The 21267-nt window shown below is 39.4% G+C and overlaps 1 protein-coding gene across 1 annotated transcript in view; it reads left to right on the top strand.

Moving 5' to 3' along the window:
• The window catches only part of Cacna2d3 (calcium voltage-gated channel auxiliary subunit alpha2delta 3), a gene marked incomplete at its 5' end in the record, with an annotated part of 864940 nt that overhangs the window by 261686 nt on the left and 581987 nt on the right, over positions 1-21267 (top strand). The gene's annotated exons all lie outside the window — the stretch shown is intronic.

The raw sequence follows: 21267 nt of genomic DNA, 5'->3' as shown, positions 1-21267 counted from the left end.
ATGGTGCCATACTCCAAAGCTCACCATACTTCTATGGAAGTAAAGGGAGAAAGTAAGTGGTTTCCAGAACCCAGAGAATGTAGCTATAAGGCAAGGGTATTTGATAGAGGAGTATAGCTATTCATGGTGATCAGGCAGGGGTGGAATTTGTAGAGAAGAGACCCCAATAACCCTCTCCTGCTTTCTTATCTTTTGCCCAACATGGCAGAATCCAACTGATGTTGGAGTTGAGTCATTAAACTGGGTGGAGAAGTTGAAGAATAGGGGCCAACATTTTTCAACCTCACAATCTGGGGTCATTTTCAGTCACAACATCCAACATAGGAAAGAAATACAGCCAGAAGTGCAGACAGGCATACAAGGTTGTAGGGGGATATGAAGAAGCCCCAAGGACTGTTGGCAACATTGAGAGAAAAGTAAGAAGCAAGTGCAGCTCTTTGAGCAAAGATATAAGAGAAGGGGCAGAGGACAGAACGGAGAACGTAACAAGAACCTGGTCTTCCTCCCTCTATCCTCACATAGTGTCCCCATGAAGACCTGGTGGCTGTTTGCTGGCCACCTCTTGACATTACTGAGTTGGGGACCAAGACATCACTATATGAGTGGGACATTCTTGATGGAAACCATAATGGAGACAAAGCGACTCTGAATATCTCCAGATGTGATGATCTGGAAATACACAATGTCACGTATATGGAATTCTTGCCCCAAATATGTAGCCTGAATATCATCACGATAAAACATCAGATAACTCCAGATGGAGGAACACTCTGCTAAGTAACTGGCTCCACTCATCTTTAAAAATGTCAAGGTTGAGAGAGTCATCATTGAGGTTTCGTTCCAAATGAAGGGATGTACAGTGCGTGACCACTGAGTGCAGCATGGGATCCCGGGCTGGATCTTGAGCCAAAAAGGAAGATTTGAATATGTTCCGGCCTTAGATAATAATTTTGTATTCATGTTGAATTGCCTGATTTTGGACCTTGTACTGAGATTAATGTGTTAGAGTATATCATGGTCCTTTTTTTTTTTTTTTTTTTTTTTGACCAAGTGTTTGAATCCATTGATCCAATAGGAAGAAAAGAATTTACAGGAGCAAGAAATATTGCTGAAATCAAGACTGTTTTTTTAAAATCTGATATTTATGGCTCTGGTCTTTATAGTCAGTTTTACTCTGAAATCAATTTTCTACTAAGTATAGCAGAGTTTGGCCTAGGCGGGTCGTGTGACTGGCTTGATTGACTTTAGGGGATTATTTATCCTTTAGCAGAAGAAAAATGTCCAAGGGTTTAGTTCAGCTACTATAAAGATATCATTTTTTGTCCATCTGAAGCTATTATTATTATCATTATTATTTATTTTTGGTATTGGGGATTGAATGCAGGGATGCTTGACCACTGAGCCATATCCCCAGCTCTTTTTTATTTTTTTATTTTGAGGCAGGGCCTCACCAAGTTGCTTAGGGCCTTATTAAGTTGCTGAGTCTGGCCTCAGACTTGTGATCCTCTTGCCTCAGCCTCCCAAGTTACTGGGATTTCAGGCATGTGCCACCACTCCTGGCTTGAAGCTATCACTATTTCTAGGAATGTTCTGGTTTCCTACTATGGAAACTTTACAATAAAATTCTGGCATTACATAGCTGATTCCCCTTATCAAGTGTGGTACTATAACACAAATGCAGCTTTGGGGTCTTTCTCTCAAGGAAAAAAAAAAATGATACCAAGAACACAATTCTTTAGTTTTTGTTCTCCTGTGAACAGGAAGGGGTAGTCTGATATGTCCTCCTCAGTCACCCTTTCTGTACTTGAGCAGAAGAATATTGGAGGGTACCACTGTGATCTGAACACAAGAGTAGATGTTGAAATAACCCATCATATTACAGAGCATCGCTCATTATCTAGACCTCAGACCTAGGTGACATCTCTGGGTTGAAGTCCACACTGTGCACTTTGCAGGAAACCTATAAAAGAGAGGCCCTTCTTTGATAAGACAGATGTGCATGGAAGATCCCATCCCTGCTTAGATGAAGGCTCCGAAGCTGCTGAAGCTTCTATGCTATTAAGTGCAAGTCTGTTAACAGCCAGGGTGTGAGGCCGGCTGCCATTACTGAGGTAGCAGGCTTGAGCTCCGGCTCTGCGTTTATTGCTATGATGGTCCATTAGAGCTGATCAATTGTTAATCTGGGCTCTGCTGACCTCTAAGCAACCTCTGCCAGAGGATTGTTTTTATCAAAAAATTTCAGACTACCATCTGCTCACCGTGAAATATTGCTGAGGAGGACCCTGCTCTGTGAGCTGGGGAAGAATAGAGGGAGCTGGAGGTCTGTTTTCCTACAGGGAGAGAAAAAAAAAAAAAAAAAGAAGGGTTTTTGTGAAATGTCCTAAACCAAATAGCTAAAAGTTCCAGAGGTCTTAGTTTCCTTGTGCTCCAAACAGAAAAGACATGATGTATCTGTACCTTCTCTTGCTGTAGATCAAAATCTTCACATAATTCCAATGTTCATGTGCTTTAAAAATGAAGAATTTGTTTTCTATCTGTATAATCATCAAAAGCTATCCAACCCTCAAAGTTATGCCTCCTTTATTCTGAGGATTTTATTTTACATTTAAATGCCTCTCATAGTCTTTTCAGAGATTTCTCTTTTCACCATGGGCTTTTGGCCTTGACATCTGCAGTCCCTCTCTAAGGCCCTTAATTATGGCATTTGATTGTTCTTTTTAAAAACTATATTGGGACAAGGGGCAAAGTGCAGTCTCTGATAGGTAATATATAAAGAAACCAAAATGTTAGTCCTCTATAGAAACCAGGTCTGCCTTGTCTTCAATGGCTGGGTAACTTCCTTGTGGACATCAGTGTCCGTTTGGCCCTTTGGCTTGTCCCTATTTGTGGTGGCCTATGAGTTCTAAATTGGCCTTCTCTTACTTTCGTTTTTATTCCCTGCTTTAGTTTTTATTTAAGGGGACAATTTTCAGTCATGACTGACTGATGTTCAGAGGCCTTGTTAAAACAACGCTTTCCTTTTTCAAATTTTTATCCTGTGAATTAACATAGGTTTTTATTAAAAGACTGATAATTATAATGAAAATAGTTTTTAAAAAACGATCTCGTTACCATATGTGATTATTTTAGTGTTTTTACCTTCATTATTTAGATAGAAAAATCCCTTTCAGGAGAGGAGTGAGGGGGGCCTTGCCTTGAATACCTCACCTATTGATAATTCTCTGAAAACTAGATTTATACATCTAGAAAATTCAGAAAGCATGTCTTCCTCCACTTACAGTTTCTTTCTGAGTTTTTCTACTGGCAAGCGAAGGAGAAGAAAAAAAAGTCCTTTTGACAGTTTACTAAAAACCTGCTTATCTTTGAACCACAAACATATTTTTTTTGAAAGCTGTCTCAAATAAGTGCCAATTGCACAGAGCTGGTGCACAGAGGGAAAAAAATGTGGTTTAGAATTGTGTATCTTGCAGAAGCTTTTTCCATTACCAAGTTTTCTATAATAATTTTTCTTTGTTGTTTTGTAAGTAATAGGAAAAAAATAATAAAAAGCCTGGTGACATTCAGAGGGATGACAAGCATGAGAGTCACAAAGACCCGATGTGGGGACACAATACAGTGTCCTGCAGTCCCCTCCTGTCCTTACCACGCTGCAGGGGCCTGTCTTATAGACTCAGTGGTCTGATTTCAAACTGGGGGTGAGGGGTTTGGAGTGGAAGGGATGCAGAGACCCTGAGATAGCACAACAACTAATCACTGCCTGTGGCCCTGGGAACTCTGGGTGAAGGAGACCCAGGCAAGGAGAAAAGGGGTGGCTTAGGAGTCCAGCATCCACTTTAGAACTTCCAACATCATCCACTGGGTGTGTGTGGGAGGGTGGGGGTAGAGATTGGAGGAAAGGATTAGAAAGGACAGTGGAACAGCAAACAGTAGAGCAGGGTCCATCCCTCATCCTGACAGGACAGCGGTTTCCCTGCTGCAAAGTGAAGTTCTTGCCCTGGGGAAAAACTGTATGTCATAAACAAGAGGGAAGGAAGGCTTCAGCAGAAGTGCTTCCTGAGCAGAGGAAATAACTGCCCTCTAGGGGGTTTCCCTGCGTGCTGGCCAAGCCTGGATTCATCATTCCTTTCCACTTCGACTGAGCAAGGATTGAGCTCTTTGCTGGGGTGCAGGGTGGGAAAAGGGCCAAGGAAGACCCAGGCCCAGAATAGAAATGGTGTTTTTCATCCAGGTAGCTAATTGGCTTCTGTGCAGTCATCTAGAAAGATAGAGAGGTCCTGTGCCCTGGTTTAAAAAAAAAAAGAAATGGGAACTTCACATTCCAAATTAAAATCAGCCCAGTTCTCCCACCCTGATCTGATGAAAGCATGTCCATTGTTTTGTTTTTTGTTTTTTCTTTTTTTCTTTTTATCAGCTTAGCAGGGAGTCACAGTTAATCTTCAGCACTTTGAGATCTTCCATTAGGTGTTTCTTAGTCAGGACTTGCCCCACGTCTTCAATTCACAAGTCTGATATGTAAGCAGTTCCCAAGAAATCTTTAAGTGTGAGCATTTTAAAATCAGTCATTTCTCAGTTGTTACCCACACACACACACCCTAGGGAAATATGCACACGCACGCACACACACACACACACACACACACACACACTGTTGGTTTTGTGTATTTGACGTGGACTGTCACCTGGAACAAGGCCAGTGTTGTGAGTTTAAGCCTTGTGTTCATCAGTTCTTTGGTGTTCCCATGTTGTGTTCCTGACCCTCAGTGCTCATCATAGGCAAGTAGGAGAAAGGGCACTGGGTGGAACCTCAGCTTGATTGAACAGAGACGGCTTTGGTCTGGAGATCTGGAAATTTAGGCTCTAGTAGTTCCAATCCCAGCTGCAACGTTTATGTGTTCGAGGATCTTCTGCTGGGGCTTCTTTGCTCATCCATAAAAGGATATGCTTGTAATATCTAGATGATACCTAATTCCTCATCTATATCACAGATGCTGAGATTCATTTGATCAACAGTTATCAGCTGCCTCCTGCTCATCAGGCTGTGTGCCATGGTCAAGGCCATGAGCTAGACACTGCCTTTGCTCTCATGGAACTTATCATCTAATGAGAATGCCAGATGCTGAAGACATGATGACATATTGTTAAATTTCAATCATGATAAGTGACATGAAAGAGAAATAAGGGGATTATCATAGTGCAGGACGAGGAGACCTCACCTGGTCTGGGAGTTCAGAACACCTTGGAGCAAATCTCCAAAGTGGAGATTTGAGTGGAAAGTCTAGTTTACCTCCAAAATAGCTAGAAGAAATCTCTCCAAACATAAAGAACCCATAATATCTTTCTTTTCCACAAATAAAAACCTAATATTTTAAAAAATCTGTTTTCCACAAAATGATATTTCTTATTTCTGAACTCTTTTTTAAAAAATTATGTGAGGTCATGGTTTGGGGAGCTCCTGTACTAGGTCTGAACAGACCAGACCAAACCAAAATGGAGTCACTCATGCTATATGCTATATGCTCAAACTGTAGCATTAAGGAAGCAGAGAGATCCAAAAGCAGACCACTTTTTCAAAACAAAACAAAACAAACAAACAAAAAACCCCATGAGATTCCAGCCTGCTTGAGTTCTTGAGTTCTTATTATCAGGAAACTCTTTTGCTTTAATCCTTACAAAAATATGTCTGTAGGAACCTGATATTAACCAATCAGATTTCCCCTCCTATTGTTCTGTTTCCTGTTTCTCGTCATACAAACCCCCAGTTACCCTTTCTCCATAGAAGCTCTCATTTTGTTTTGTAGAACAGAGGCTGCTTCAATTCATGAATTGCAAATAAAAACCAATTAGCTTGATAACTAAATTTATTGTAATTTTGTCTTTTGACAATTCTAATGACACTTTCTTTTTGCCTCTTTAATGATGCTTATCACTTCCTATCCTGTTAATTTTATTCATATAAGTGTGCATTTGTTGCTTAATTTAACATTTATGCAGAACTCAGGGTATGGTAAGTCCTGTTCTAAGTTATGAGACTCTCACGAACTAAGAGGCAGGTTGACAGACAGCTACCATAAAATATGGAGAGGAGCCAGCCAGTTAAAATACAGTGTGAAGGCCAGGTGCAGTGGCACATGCCTGTAATCCCAGTGGCCCAGCAGGCAAGGAAGGAGGATTGTAAATTCAAAGCTAGCCTCAGCAATTTAGCAAGATCCTAAGCAACATAGCAAGGCCCTGTTTCTAAATAAAATGTAAAAAAGGGCTGCGGGGACGTGGCTCAGTGGTAAAGTGCCTGTAGGTTCAATCCCCAGTACCAGAAGAAAAAAAAAAAAAGAAACAAACAAACAAACAAAATCCCACAAAAAACATACTGAGTTTAGCAAGTGCAGGACTGAGTGTTCAATACTTATTCATTCATTTATTTTCCCAACAAATGTTCATGGAACACTTTCTATTCCAGCTACTGTGTTAAGTATGGGATAGAAGAATCCAAATGCAACAGAAAACAAAAAAAGCCAGGAATTTAGCCCTTATTGACATATAATTACCCAGACTATTGCCTGGTGACAATTGTGATGAGCCCTATTTTTAATTTTATTATGCAAAATTTGCATGTGGTGCAATACATACATCTTAAAACTTCCTAATTTTGACTTTATGTGGCAAGTTTCTTTCTTCCCCCTTTACAGTTGTTTCAATCAGTTTTCTTTTACTGCTGTGACCAAAAGACCTGACAAGAACGATTTTGAGCAGGTAAAGTTTATTTGGGGCTCATAGATTTAGAGGTCTCAGTCTATAGATGGTCAACTTCACTCCTTGTGGCGGAACATCACGGTGGAAGGTGTAATGGGAGAAAACAGCTCAGGACATTGAACCAGGAAGCAGAGAGTATGAGAGAACTCCCCTCAATGCAGACAAAATACAAACCCTAGAGGCTCACCCTCAGTGACCCACCTCCTCCAGCCACATCCTACCTGCCTACAGTTACCAACCAGTTAGTCCACTAATCCCCTATCAGGAAATTAATGCACTGATAAAGTTAAGACTCTCCTATCCCAATCATTTCACCTATAAACCTTCTTGCATTGTCTCACACATGAGCTTTTATCTAGACCATAACAGCATTTAACTGCCATCTGCCTCTATAGGAGATAACCGTTCTAATTTTTTTTACATTAGATCACTTATATATATATTCTTGAACTTTATTTAAAAAAATAACAATATAGGACATATTCTTTTGGGTTTGGTTTCTTTCCTTGAACACAATGTCTGACATTTGTCCACAACATTGCATGTATTTCTTCTTCTTTTTTTAATACAAACTTTGCATATTGTTTGTCTCCCTTTGAATAGTATTTTCCCTGCATTCCTCTTACCTCCAATTTTAATATGTTCTGCCTTCATTGTCTTTCACTTCAGAGGATTTTCTAATGGAAGCCTCTTTAACAGGTGATGTTAAAATCTCCAAATTGTGAATTAGCTTCTTTCTTTCTTTAGTTCTGATGGATTTTTGTTCACGTGCTTTGAAGCTCTCTATTGTAATACATTTAGGATTGTTTTGTCTTCTTGGTGAAAGGAACATCTTTAAAAAATATTCTTATTGATGTTATTATTCTTTGTTATATAGCACATCTGTTTTTTAAATTTTATTACTTTATTTTTTATTTATTTTCTTTATATGGTACTAAGGATCAAACCCAGTGGCTCACACATGCTAGGCAAGTGCTCTACCACTGAGCCCCAGCTGCAGGCCCACACCTGCTCTTTTAAAAAATATTTTTAGTTGTAGATGGACACAATACCTTTATTTTATTTATTTATTTTATGTGGTGCAGAGGATCGAATCCAGTGCCTCACACATACGAGGCAAGTGCTCTACCACCTGCACACCAGCTTTTTACATAGTTTATTTTTTTCTTGTACATTTAATATCTTTGTCTTTAAGTCACAGTGGTGTAGAATATATTTGGCTTTTGCTTTTTTTGTTTTATTATCAGTCCAACAACCTCTGCCTGAGATTTGTCCACAACATTGCATGTATTTCTTCTTCTTTTTTAATACAAACTTTGCATATTGTTTGTCTCCCTTTGAATAATATTTTCCCTGCATTCCTCTCCCCTCCAATTTTGAATGGTTTAGTTGGTTTATATTTGATATAATATTTGATGTAATTGTGTTTGTCTTATTATTTTTTTCTCTCTGCCTTTTGTTCCTTTTCTTCCCTATCTTCTTTCGGATTAATTGAATATATTTTTGTGTATCATTTAGTTTCTCTGTTGGCTTTTTAAAAAAAATATTCTTTTTCTTAATACATTTTATTTTTATATTTATTTTTATATGGTGCTGAGGATCGAACCCAGGGCCTCACACATACTAGGCGAGCACTGTACCACTGAGCCACAACCCCAGCCCCTCTCTGTTGGCTTTTAATCTACATTAATTTTTTTTTTTTTTTTTTTTTTTTAGTGCTTGCTTTGCTTTAGAGGTTACATTCAGCATTCTTAAGTGTAGAGTGTTTCTAGAGTTAATTAAGTAGGTGAGCTACCACTTTACTAAAATGTGAGACCTTTACAACAGTGTAATTCCACCTACCACCATCCTTTGTGGCATTATCAGTGGATTTTACTGATTCAGTAAAATACATTATCAGTGTATTTTTATATGTGTTATATATCTCAGAAGAAAATAGCATTGTTGGGTTTTTTTGTGTGTGTATGTGTATATGTGTGTTTTGTTTTAAACAGCTGTCTTCTAATGAAATTAATGTCAGAAGAAAAGATGGTAATGTGCTCACTTTCTTGCTCTTTCTGGTACTTTTCATTCCTTTCTATGAATTTGAATTTCCATCTGTTATCATTCTCTTTAGCCTGAAGAACCTCTTAGTGTTTTCTGTTTGTCTTGTCTTATTTTACATTGCAGGTCTGATTGCATAATCTTATTTCAGCTTTTGTTTATCTAAAGTATCTTTATTTTTATTCTGTGTTTGAAGGATAATCTTACTGGACATGGAATTTTGAGTTGACAGCTTAAATTTTCTTACAACACTTTAAAGAGATAGTTCCATTCTCTTCTGATCTTCAATGCTTCTGATGAAATGTTGGCAAGCATTAGTATCTTTGTTCCTTTGCATACAGTGAGTCATTTTTCTCTGCTGCTGTTAAGATTTGATTTTCAGTATACTACACTGCGTGGTGCATCAAGGACATTCCTAGATGTATTGGTCTTTGTATTTATTCTGCTTAGAGTTTGCAGAATAATCTGACTATATTATTTATTTAGAATTTTACCTCCCTTGTTTCCTTTACTTTTTCAACTTAAATACCATCTTTGTTAGACTGCTTAACATGATCATCATAACTTTTTGTTGTTATTTCCAACCTATAATTTATATATAAATTAATTTTCTCTTTTGTAGTCTCTACCTTGCCAATAAACGTTCCCAGTGAATATTTTATGTTTAGCTTCAGGATTTTTGTTGTTGTTGTTGTTATTGTTAAATTCTTTTTTTTAAAGTTTCCATTTCTCTGCTAAAATTCCCATCGATTTACTAATTATTTTCTATGTTTTTTTTTTTTTTCCTTTCTGGTATTGTGAATTGAATCAAAATGCACTTAACCACTGAACCACATCCTCAGCCCTTTTTATTTTTATTTTTTTGATTTTGAGACAGGGTTTCACTTTTCCATAGTTTAAGTTTTTGAAAATATCTACAATAGCTATTTTGAATTCTTTCTCTGATAATTCCATATGGGCCATTTATATTTCTTTTGGCTCTTTTTTTTCTTTTTAAGTTAACTTTTTTTTTTTTTTTTTTTTTTTTGCCTCTTCACACATCTAGTAATTTCTTATTATCTGCTGGGCATTGTGATGATGTGTTTCACTGGTTTTTACAAACATCCTTCTTGCAGCTTAATATCATTCCATCCATATAGGAGGTGTTCTAAATATATTGAACCAATTTAATTTGTATGAGGAAATGGTTATTAAAGAGTTGAAAAGCAGAGAGTGATATGCCGTACCTAGCATAGCAGCCTCCCATGATTTGATCTTTTACATTCTAACATTATATAACCAGTGAGAAACAACCTTGTCTGCTTTGTTCTTAAGAACTACAGAAGGCGAGCTTCCATTTGAAAAAAAAAAAAAAAGGAAAAGTGAATTTTAGAATGTGATAGACTCTTGCTTATCAAAAACCTACAATTTGTACCATTTAATTATGTTAGTACCTCTTCCTATTCTAAATCTAGATAAAGATGTTATATTGACAAGTTTAAAGACAGAAAGCGAAACTTTGAAGCTGCGACACTTGATCTGGTTTTGATCAAACAATCATTTTATCATTCAGAGGGAAATTTTCTCCTTTCAAACTTAACTTTAATTTGCTTGTGCAATGTTTCTGCATCAGTGAACCTCTTTTTATTTTGCTACTTATGTGTTTAGAAATCATGGGTCTTTTATTATTATTTAACTCTCTAACTGCATCAATAATGAACCATCTGAGCTGGGCATGGTGGCACACGCCTGTAATCTCAGCAATTCAAGAGGCTGAGGTAGGAGGATAGTGAGTTCAAAGCCAGCTTCAGCAACTTATTGAGGCCCTAAGTAACTCAGTGAGACCCTGTCTGTAAATAAAATATATTTTTTCAAAAAAGGGCTAGGGTGTGACTCAGTGGTTAAGCACCCCTGAGTTCAATCCCCAGTACCAAAAAGAAAAAAAAAATGAACAACCTGGTAAAACTCCATTATCCTGATCTTATGCAAACATTCTTTTTTCTATCATGACTGTGCATGCCTTAATTTGTGGGTTACAGTGATAATGGCCTGAGAAAGCATCTTTCCTTCCAGAGTATTTGGTTCTTTTGTAATTCCTTTTTGCTCTTAGGCTTTCTCAGTTGGACCTTCTCAATCCTGGGGATGTTTATTTTTTAAACAAATATTTGTTTAAAGCTCATTTGTTTGAAATCATGTATTTTAAACACAAGAATACATCACCAGTTCAAACTTTATTAAACATTCAAATTCTTTTAAAGTTCAGTTTTATTGCTTCCACATTCACAGTGTGATTGTGATGTTTCAGATGTCAGGCAGCACGTAAGGGGGACATTTGGGGATACCAGGGCCTTCTTGGCATATCTCTCACCATGTGAGAGAAATACTTTGTAGTTCTGCTTATCATAATTCAGAGTCTCTTAGAACACTTCCAGAAACTTTAGTGTCTCTCATTAAGATGGCTGACAGCAGAGGTCCTTGGCAGACCTCCCCAAATTACCTCACAATCTTTCTCCAGCAAATTCTTTGGCATTAACAGGAATGCCCTTAGGTTGCTGATTTTTCACCCAGGATCTTGTGGTCCGAGGACTTGCCAACTGCTATTGAATTTTTAAAGTAAATCTTGAATCTGGTGGCAGTCCAGAAGGTAGAAAACTTAGAAGAAATTTTTCCAGTCCCAGTAAAGTCTGTGATTAAAACAGTCACCTATACACAGATAAATTCATTCTCATCTTTTATACTTTCAGATTACTTTGTGATGGAGGGTTTCATAATTTACATAGCTCCAAGCATAGGCTTTTGTTATGGTAATCCTAATTTATTCATATTAAAAATCTTCTATGACTAATGACTTAAGATTATTTCTCTTTGTTGGTTCATACTAACAAAGTATATAATACAGTAACCATGATAAGAATACAGTAACCATGATAAGAGTAATAGACACCCTTATCAGAAATATCTCAAGTACAGGCAGTGGCATAATAATAAGAGATTATTTCATTAATCAGATTCCCTGTAAGCCTTATGAGATAGGAATTCTCTATTTTACTTATGGAGAAACTGAAGATTGAGAAGCCAACTGATGGACTGCGGTTATATAACAATAGGTAGAAAAGGCAAAATTCACACCCAAGCCTGTTTGGCTCCAAAGACTGATATGATACATTGCTTCATAGGAGCACAGGTTGTAACATTTTGTCCTTAACTTGCACTAGACAACATTTTACAAGGAAATAAATTTAAGACAAATTTTATCATGGATTATTTGAACGATCTATTGAATGGTACTATCTCATTCCCTTCTCTTCATGGAACCTCCGATAAGATTTTTTTTTTCCATTTGTTTTCTGTCTCCTCCAGCAAAATTCAAGTTCCATGAGAACAGGCACCTGGAGTCTATAGGATGTCCACAAATATTTGTTAGAATTAGTTGCCATCCATCATGGTGATACAATTACTAAAGGTCACAGCTGATTGGTCATCACCAGAGATGTGAATTGTTGTTACTTCATGAACTTGTCATCTGTTTATTTCAATTAGAAAAAAGGCAATTATTCAAAGTCAGCCTCAGCAAATTAGCCGAGGCCCCATGAAATTTGGCAAAAAAAAAAAGACCCTGTCTCAAGATAAAAAATAAAAAGGGCTGGGGATGTGGCTCAGTGGTTAAGTGCCCCTGGGTTCAATCTGCAGTCACTCCCCCACCCCGTCCCCCGCCAAAGAAAGAAAGAATGAAAAGGATAATTCTTTCTTAAAATTACTACTCATGGCTTAACCAGAGGTGATTGATTCAATTATTGCTGAAAGATTCAAATACATTTTCATATACTAATGGCAGCCTTTTAATGAAACAAGTGTTTTGTTACTTTAATAAATTCATGTGTTGGTTAATATTTCTCATCCAAATGATACTTATCTGTCACTTGATATGAAGTTACAAACATTGACTATACTAATTAATTGTAAGCAAGATAATTAATATTTAATGAATATTATATTAACTGCATATTTATCAGGTTATTTTACTAAACAGTTCTGTGCTTATAGAGAAAACATTTTTAAAAATTGAAGGGAAAACTTGGTGTTACAACTCAGGGCTCCTCTGCTGGGCAGGTTCCCACCCACCATCCAGAGCTACAGACATAGTATGTTTGGGGCAGATACTCGGGGGAGACACAATCAACTTTGCAGGACAGATGTTTCACAGGGAAAATATGTGATTTTAGATCATGCCGGAATTTTTCTGTCTACAAGAAAGTGACCATTTAACATTATCATCTTCTAACTATACCTTTAAATACCTTTAAATACATAAATACCATAAGCCGCCTATCATGGAAACTCCCAGAGCTGAAATTTCACTTGTCCATTGCAAAATAAAACAACAACAAAACTTGGGAGTAGGGATAATAGAATAAAACAGCCTTCCTCATGCTGGTAGTCATTAATGAAGGGGAAAAAATTAATTTTCTCCCTAAAGGTATTCGTACTGGGGGGCCCTGAAGTTCTGTCAATCTACTATGTGAACTTGGGCAAGTCATATGTCCTTTCAAACTCACTTTATCCTAGGTAAAGAGGGGTTTGGGACTCATTTGATTTTCCTTCTTGATCTAAAATTAAATTTGTAAAGTTGTGATTTTTTTTTTAATATGAAAAGAAGAGCAACTGTTTTTCTCTAGGGTGTGAGTTTATTCTTTCAGGAAATTCAGCAACTTCTAGAGATGTAGAGTTATCCTAAAGGATAATCTCTGAGAAAAGATTCCTCTCTCTAGTCTCCCACCCACACAAATAGATACATATTTCCTATTTTAAAACAGAAACAGGAATTTCAAGGAATGTTTACTTGATTAGGCCATACGCAGCCCCCTTATAAATAATTTTATTTTATATTTAAAAGGGTTCTTCTAAGTGATTTTAAAAAACACTTTCGGGGGTATTTATCAGAACTTAACTGGAACTGAAATGACTTGTTCTATTCTATACCTTAGTTTGCTGTACAGCTGGATATTCAAAACCAAATTAACCTTTGCTTTGACTTGTTTGGAAATGATTATGCTGTGTATATGAATGTCTTCATAATTTATACTTCTTCCTCAAAGGCATCAGTGGCTGAGAACATACACAATCCGCATGAAAAAAAAGGATTTTTTTTTTCCCTAGAATTTAAAGCCTTTCGTCATCTCATTTCTGCTTGGGATTGGTGGAAATGTAGCGGTCACTCTGATTGAGAGGAGGAAGACTAGGGAGGGGGAGAGATGACAGCTTCATAGCAATATTTTCTGAAATCCGGGCCAAGAGCAACCATGAGCCACAAACAGCTTTTGTCTGGTTAAAATGTTTCTTTGATCATAAGGAAATAAAAGAGGATACATTGTGTGTGCTTATGTTCGCTGGTTAACATTCTGGATGAAGCAGTTATTACTGTTGGTAGAAGGTCTTCTGAAGACAAAAAAACATAGATTTGAATCCTGTTTTTTCTTTTTTTCTTTTCTTCTCTTCCCAGCAGGGAGCCCCATGGCATGTTTTGTAGCTTCATGGCATCTTAAATTTCTCCATTGGTAAAATTAGGGTGATGCTTTTCTCCCGATAGGGTGTTAGGCTTCTTGGGGCTCGTTGATATGCATAATGTCTGGTGCAGAAGATGATCCCAGTTTGGGGGAACTGTTCTAATTATTCTGATGATTATTCTGACCAAGATCCTTGAAATGCAAAGAAGTTGATTGCATTTATAATGGTGTGTGTCTTCTCTCCCTCCTTTGTGTTCTGTGATCTCTGTAAGACAGGGACCACATCTGTTCTCCAGCACTGCCATCCTAGCGTAGGCATAGAGCTGGCACTCAATGAAAACTTGAAGAAGGGCACAGTTGACTGAAGGAAATGAAGGGTCTTCTCAAGAGTCAGATACCTATTAGGAAGAGGGTTAAAAACACTCTTTGCTGAAGATAAAACATTGATGATGCTCCTAGCAGAAATTGGCAGTGACTTCTGCAGCAAGAGGGCTGCCCAAGCTCAGAGGCAGAGCCACTTGAAGCCCTTCTGGGACAATGGTGGATCACAGGATCAGGTGTCTTTTATCTACAGAAGTACTGTGTTCAAATTATTGTTGGCCATACCTGTACCCTCCTGGGCGTGTGTGACAGGTGGCAAAAGGCCCCAAGAGATGAAGGCAGATATAGCAAAGACCTGGAACCATTTCCATCAGCCAGTTTGGAAGCATCAGGGTAGCTAGTCCTTTTGTTACAGAGCTGAGGCCTTCTGAGAAACTGAGGCACCACAAAGACCCCCTCTTCAAATCCTGATTCTTGTCACCAAGTCAGAAAGATTTCAGACATGTCACTTAGAGTAATAGGAATGAGTTTATTGAAGGGTTAGGAAAAAGGGAAAGGGATGCTGTCAAGGAAGAGAGTGGGTGTGCTCAGAGAGGAGAGGGACAATGTGACTCTCCTGCACTCCAGTTTGATTGGGGATCCCAGAGAAGTTTCCGGAGAGTCCTGCCCAGGTCTACCTCTTGACTTTTGACTGACAGCAGCGTGACATCAGATTTTCAGTCTCCACTGTCATGGCAACTTTAAGTCACCTTGGCCCATGCTGACTGGTTCTAATTGGAATCTTAACTGTACATTCATACAGATTTTATGGTTAGGAGAAATTATTCTTATCTCCCAGAGTTTCAAGATCTGGCCATAAAAGTCTCCTCCTTCAGGCTAATGTTGGTTCCTCCTATCAATATTATTTTGGGCCTGCATTTCTCCTTCAGTGAACAAGTAAGTGGTTTACTGAGGAATGTGACATATCCTGTTTGCTGAGGCCAGGCAGGGCTGCAGGTAAATTGCTTCTTGGAAAAGAAAGCACGTGGGGGTCAGCACCATGGGCCCATTTGATAGAACTACTCTCTTAACCTCATGTTCCCACCATTTAGATTTGTCTATTCCCAAGCACTTCTACTTTGTTTGCTTCATGTTATAAACAGGCTTCTTTATATATCAGAAGAGAAACATGAACGAGAGGATGTTTCTAGTACATATTTTATATTCCCTTTCCAAAGTCACTAGTGCCTTTAAGGGAAATCTCTCCTGTAATTGCTTAAGTATTCTGTCTTCAGTATTAAATATTAGCCATATGTTATATTCTAGACTTCTTTTTGGCTCTGCATGCCAAAGTTTTCTGGGAATTTCTGAATTAAAAGTGACACTTAGCTGTAGGGCAGGTGGTCTGGGAACCTGCTTTCTTGTTTAAATTTCTGGAAGCACCTCCATTCTCTTAGAAATATCTGAGCAGATACAGATGTCCAGAGCCTAGGACTTTATTCATTCAGTTTTCAAAGATGACCTTAACTATCAAATTCCAATCAGAAAACTTCTCCTTAGATTGGAGTCATATTGGGCTTTAGAGGTCTCATGTGCTCCAACCCCAACTTTGGGTTTTGACCTCGAATGTCAGTCACATCCTTAGCAGCAGGTGCACATGTTTGGTTCTTCCTCAGAGAAGAGTTAGAGGACCTTTGAGTAAGAATCATGAGGTGTGCCTTATGCCTTATCTTCAGACTATCCAGTGAGGTGGCATTTGAAGACTATGATCATTGAATTTAATCCTCATGCCAACCTGGACAGATAGGTACTCTTATTACCCTTACTTTATGAATGATGAAACTGACGTGATTCAGAGTCACTTGGGAAGAAGTGGCAGAACTTTCTTAGTTTTCATTCTAGGAATGGGGATTGACTAGGGCTTTCCAGGAAGCAACTTCTGATTGTGAATAAATATTAACTTATCAGGTGATTCTTTGATCTGGTGTTGATTAGTGATTGGAAGTTGTATTGAATTCAGAAAACAAAGATAGAAAAGATTGACGTTGAATTCAATTGAGTCTTATGGGTGGGGTTTCTATATTTTTGCTCTGCTGGGTTACAGCATATCTCCCATAGTAGTTTGATGCTGTTGTTCCCATTTCCTGAAGCCACCCTTTGCAATATGCTAATTGACGAGGTGCAGTAACTTCTTTGTGGATTGTGGGAACATATCTATAATTGGCTGCTTTTCTAACCCAAGAGTTCTGGGTGCTTCCTATTACAGAAGACCAATTTTTCTGTAGGCAAACTGGTCTCTGTTTACTTGGATCTACCTGCAAAGGAAAGGTTCTAGAATATCTCCACTGACACTTTAGAAGCAGCTAGGGAGCCTACAACAACTGGAGATTTCAGGTGCAGTGAATCAGACACATGGTGCGCGCTCTCTCTCTCTCTCTCTCTCTTTCTCCTTTATTTGTCCTTCATCTATTATCTTTAAATATAATTGACTAAAAAGAAGAGGCAGGGCAGGGGGACACCTGCACCTGAGCAGAAAAGTTCTGAAGGGTATGGGGTGAAGGTGGGAGTTCATAACCCACTTGAATCAAAGTGTCAAATATGATATGCCAAGAAATTTGTAACGTTTTGAACAACCCACAATAAAAAATTAAAAAAAAAAAAAAAGAGTTATCTGCTGATGGGACCAGTTGTTGGTGTATACCCTTCCAATGTGACAGCCCTGGATTTGAAAGGTTCACCAAGACTCCTTGGGGTGGTGTTGCTGAACAGCTGTGGGCCTATTTGCAGTGAAGTAACCGGTGCCTGCTGCCTGGTTATCTTGTTGAGGGTTGGGAACCAAAGTGCACTGGTGATAAGGATTTAATGAATACATATGAGAAGTGGAGATGCAAGCCACTGAGCAGCATAGCGCCCTGGGCCACTTCCCTTTTCAGGATGGAGAGATATTTAAGAGAGTAAATTTCAGACCATCATGGATGAAAAGATTGCAAGGGGCTTTGGGATGAGAGCTGTGTCCTTACTGGGTTTCCAACAGCAGGAGGGCGTTCCGCCCCACTGAGAGCCTTAGGAATTGCCTCTCGGGTTTTGTCCATTGTCTTTGTTTCTGTAATTCACTTATCGCCTTAAAAAATATGATTAGGCCTGCCCTGTGCTCATGATTGCACGTGGTAGAGAGGAACGTGCTTCTAATTTATTCTTTCCTTCTAATTGTAGTGTGTGCATGTCAGGGTTCACTGGCTAGACAGAGAACCGAGCAGTGCTTTTGTAAAGCAGTTAATTGAACCTGGTAACGATTATTGTCAGCAATCCCCTGGGGCTGTGCTGATCCCTGTGCATCATCCCTTGTGGTCCTTTCCAGCATTTAGTGTGCTGAGACAATGACAGTTTTTCAAAAGGCAATGGCAACAGCAAATTGGAGTTCCCCTTCTGCAGACCCCAATTGCAGTAATGTCAGTAACCTTTTCTGCATTTGTACCCATCTCTGGCGCTAGGGACTTTTGAGAAGAATGTTTCTAGTTTGAAAATATTGAAGAATTTTATTTAATTCATTATTTGTTTATTTCTTTATTTATTTTGCAGTATGGGCATCAGACAAGGACTAGTACTTATAATACAGAAAGAACCCTTCCATATTCAAAACTAATATATTGAAATAAAAACTCCTCAGGATAAATCTACTGCAAAATCAATAGAAAAGTAGATAAAAGATGCGAAACAAACAGTCACTGGGCAGATGTGGAATTATGTGGATAAATAAAAAATGCTTAATCACACTAGAAATCAGGGAAAAGTAAATTAAAGCTGCAAGATACCATTTTTACCAATCAGCTGGAAATATAATAATGATGATGAGGATAACAATAATAGTAAATGGAAGTAAGGATCAGGGGGAATGGGAGTCTTACTGGAACAGCCACACTGCAGGTCAGTTTGGTAGAAGCTTGTAAAGCTGAAAAGTGCACAGCTGTCACGAATCAGCAGCTCCACATCTTGAAGTCTGCTTATAGAAACCCTAGCCTATGTACCTCAGAATGCAGCACTGTTTGATTTAGCAAAAATCAAACACTAGGCGCCTACTTGAGTGGGAAAGATCAAAGAGTTTGTGGCATATCCATGAAAGGAGATTCTAATCAGGAGCCCAAAGGAATGAAGCAGATTCACAGGTAATAGCAAGGACAGTGCCCAGCACATATAGATAATTTTCAAAAGGAGCATTTAGAATTAGTTGTACTATATGATATAATTCAAGTTTAAAAATGAAAATGAAGCTGGGTGTGGTGGCATATGCTTGTAATCTCACTGGCTTGGGAGGCTGAGGCAGGAGGATCTCAAGTTCAAAGCCAGCCTCAGCAACTTAGGAGGCCCTAAGCAACTCAGCAAGACCCTGTCACTAAATAAAACATAAAAAGGTCTGGGGATGTGGCTCAGTGGTTGACTGTCCTTTGGTTCAACCACTAGTACCAAAATAATTTTTTTTAAATGAAACAATTCTACTATTTTTTGTGAGTATATTTTTCTATTATTACAAAGGAAAAAAATAAGCTGTGGTGACATCTGGGGAGGGCTGGGGTTAGCAGCGGTGTCTAAAGGATATGAACCTTACCTGACATGCTTAGATTTCTAGAAGGAAATTAGTTGGAGGAATTAAATTAAATTATAAAAAAATAAAAAGTAATGAATTAGAAGGTAATTAATTATTCATTAGTGTCTGCAACTTGCTTGCTTCAGAGGGAAGGCAGAGATCAGAGCGCCTGGCAGAGGGGCTGGTGAACACTTCTTTCCATTCTCTTATTCAGTCTCAGGGTCCTACCTGCTCCAGGACTTCTGGGGGAAGATCGAGTGAGATCCTGTGTGCCCTCAGCCCAAGCACAGTGCCTGGCATAGAGCTGGTACCTGTAAAAATGTACGCTGAATTGGCACTGAACTTGGAGGTCACATGGCTAGTTTGTGACATTGGCTGTGGCTGTGTAACTGGTGTACAATCATCATCTGCCTGTGATCAGAGGTGCCCTCTGGCTTTTGCTTCTGGAGAATGGACTCTCTTCATAGCCCAGGATTTTAAATAAACCTCGGTTTGTCTTTCTACATGGAAAGTTGCTCAGCCTGTATGGAGCGGGGGGCTTCCCATGCCCCAGCCTGTGGCTTTTCTCTGGAAAAACCTGGAGCATTAGGACCAGAATGTATCACCAATATATGCAGATGCCTGGGCCCCACAGGCAGAAGGTCCCATGCTTGGTTTAAGACTGTGCTGTTACCATATTCAAATTCTTAATAATGTTTGAAAACGAGGCTCTAGTAAATTTCCATTTGCTAGACCCTATTGATTATGTAACTGGTCTTGGTTAGAGTGATTGGTGGGGCCTGCCCTGGGCCAGGCTGTGAGAGAGAGCCAAAGGCCCCTGGATCCTGGCTAGAGGAGGCGCCTCTGGCTCTACAAGAAGCAGAGGGATCTGAAGTGGACGTAATCCAAGGAGCTCTCTAGGACACCCAGGGCTTTCGTGTTTCTCAGAGGAGCCTGGGCAATCTGTGTTTTTGCCCTGAGGGCAGCAACCACTTCTTCCTGTTCATGGCTGTACATTAGCCGCATCTCCTGATGGGCTGTCTCTGTGAAGGAAGGCTTTACAACCTGGTTGCATGACTCTGGGAGATGAGGAGCCTTTCCTTCTATGGCTGGATGATCCTGGGCTGCATTTCTGTAAGAAATACAGAAGGAGCCAGGACCTGGGGTGGGCTCCACACCCTGAGGGTAGAGAGAGTGGCTGGGAGGCAGTGTCTACCACATCCCCGCAGCTTCTGGTCCACCACGCTCCATACTACTTGGATTTCTTCATGTTGCCTCTGCAGACCAATCCATCCTCTGCTCACGTCCCTGAATCTCTGCATCTTCGTGTCCCTGCATCCCCTTTTGTGCATTCCCCCATCCCTCACATCTCCATGTCCCTGCATTCCCTGTATCCCTTGCAGCACCTGTATCCCGTATCCTGGTATCTCTGCATCCCTGCATCTCCATCTCTGCATCCCATCTGTCTTGCTCACAGAGATGGCCTTAAGGGTACAGGAAGAGGAAGAGAGGAACAACCCACAGCTGCTTCTTCTCCTCCTTCAAGTAGCCCCAGCCAACAACGAAACCTGGATTTAGAAGTTAGAAGGATCTAATTTCAAAGCCCAGGTGGTCATTTAACAGCTGGACAAATTCTTAGGCAAGTTCCTTAACTCCTCTGATCCATAGGTTAAGGACTGAATGAGAAAGACATTCAAAGCACCCATCTCCAAATTGTTTATGCACCTTTTCACTCTGCTGTTTCTCCCTCTGAATTTTCCACAGTATTGTGGTCATCCGCTTGCCCCCCACAGAACAGCCCTCATGAAAAAGCTCTGAGTGTATCCAAAGTGACTCAGGCAGAGGGGGTTGGGGTTTTTCCTCCGAAATGTAGGTAAATGAATGTACTTACCTCTCCTTTGACTTCACTTCTGTGGGGTGGGGCAGGATCCCCAGATATTTCACTGAACTAACCTGGAGCTCTGAGCACCCTGAAGCACAGGTCCTTGGGACAGGGGGCAGTGGGAGGTGCCAGTCCCCTGTCCTTGATAAGCTCCTGTGTGTTAACCAACAGGAAGGGTCCCCTCAGTCAAGTTTTTGGGAGACCTCTTCAATGGGGGGAATCTTGTTGCTTTTCTGCAGACCTAGATGTGA

Source organism: Marmota marmota, unplaced genomic scaffold (assembly GCF_001458135.2).
Source record: "Marmota marmota marmota unplaced genomic scaffold, marMar, whole genome shotgun sequence".
Lineage (NCBI taxonomy): Eukaryota > Metazoa > Chordata > Mammalia > Rodentia > Sciuridae > Marmota > Marmota marmota.
The sequence above is the reverse complement of the archived record's forward strand: the minus strand, read 5'-3'. Positions and strand labels throughout refer to the sequence as shown.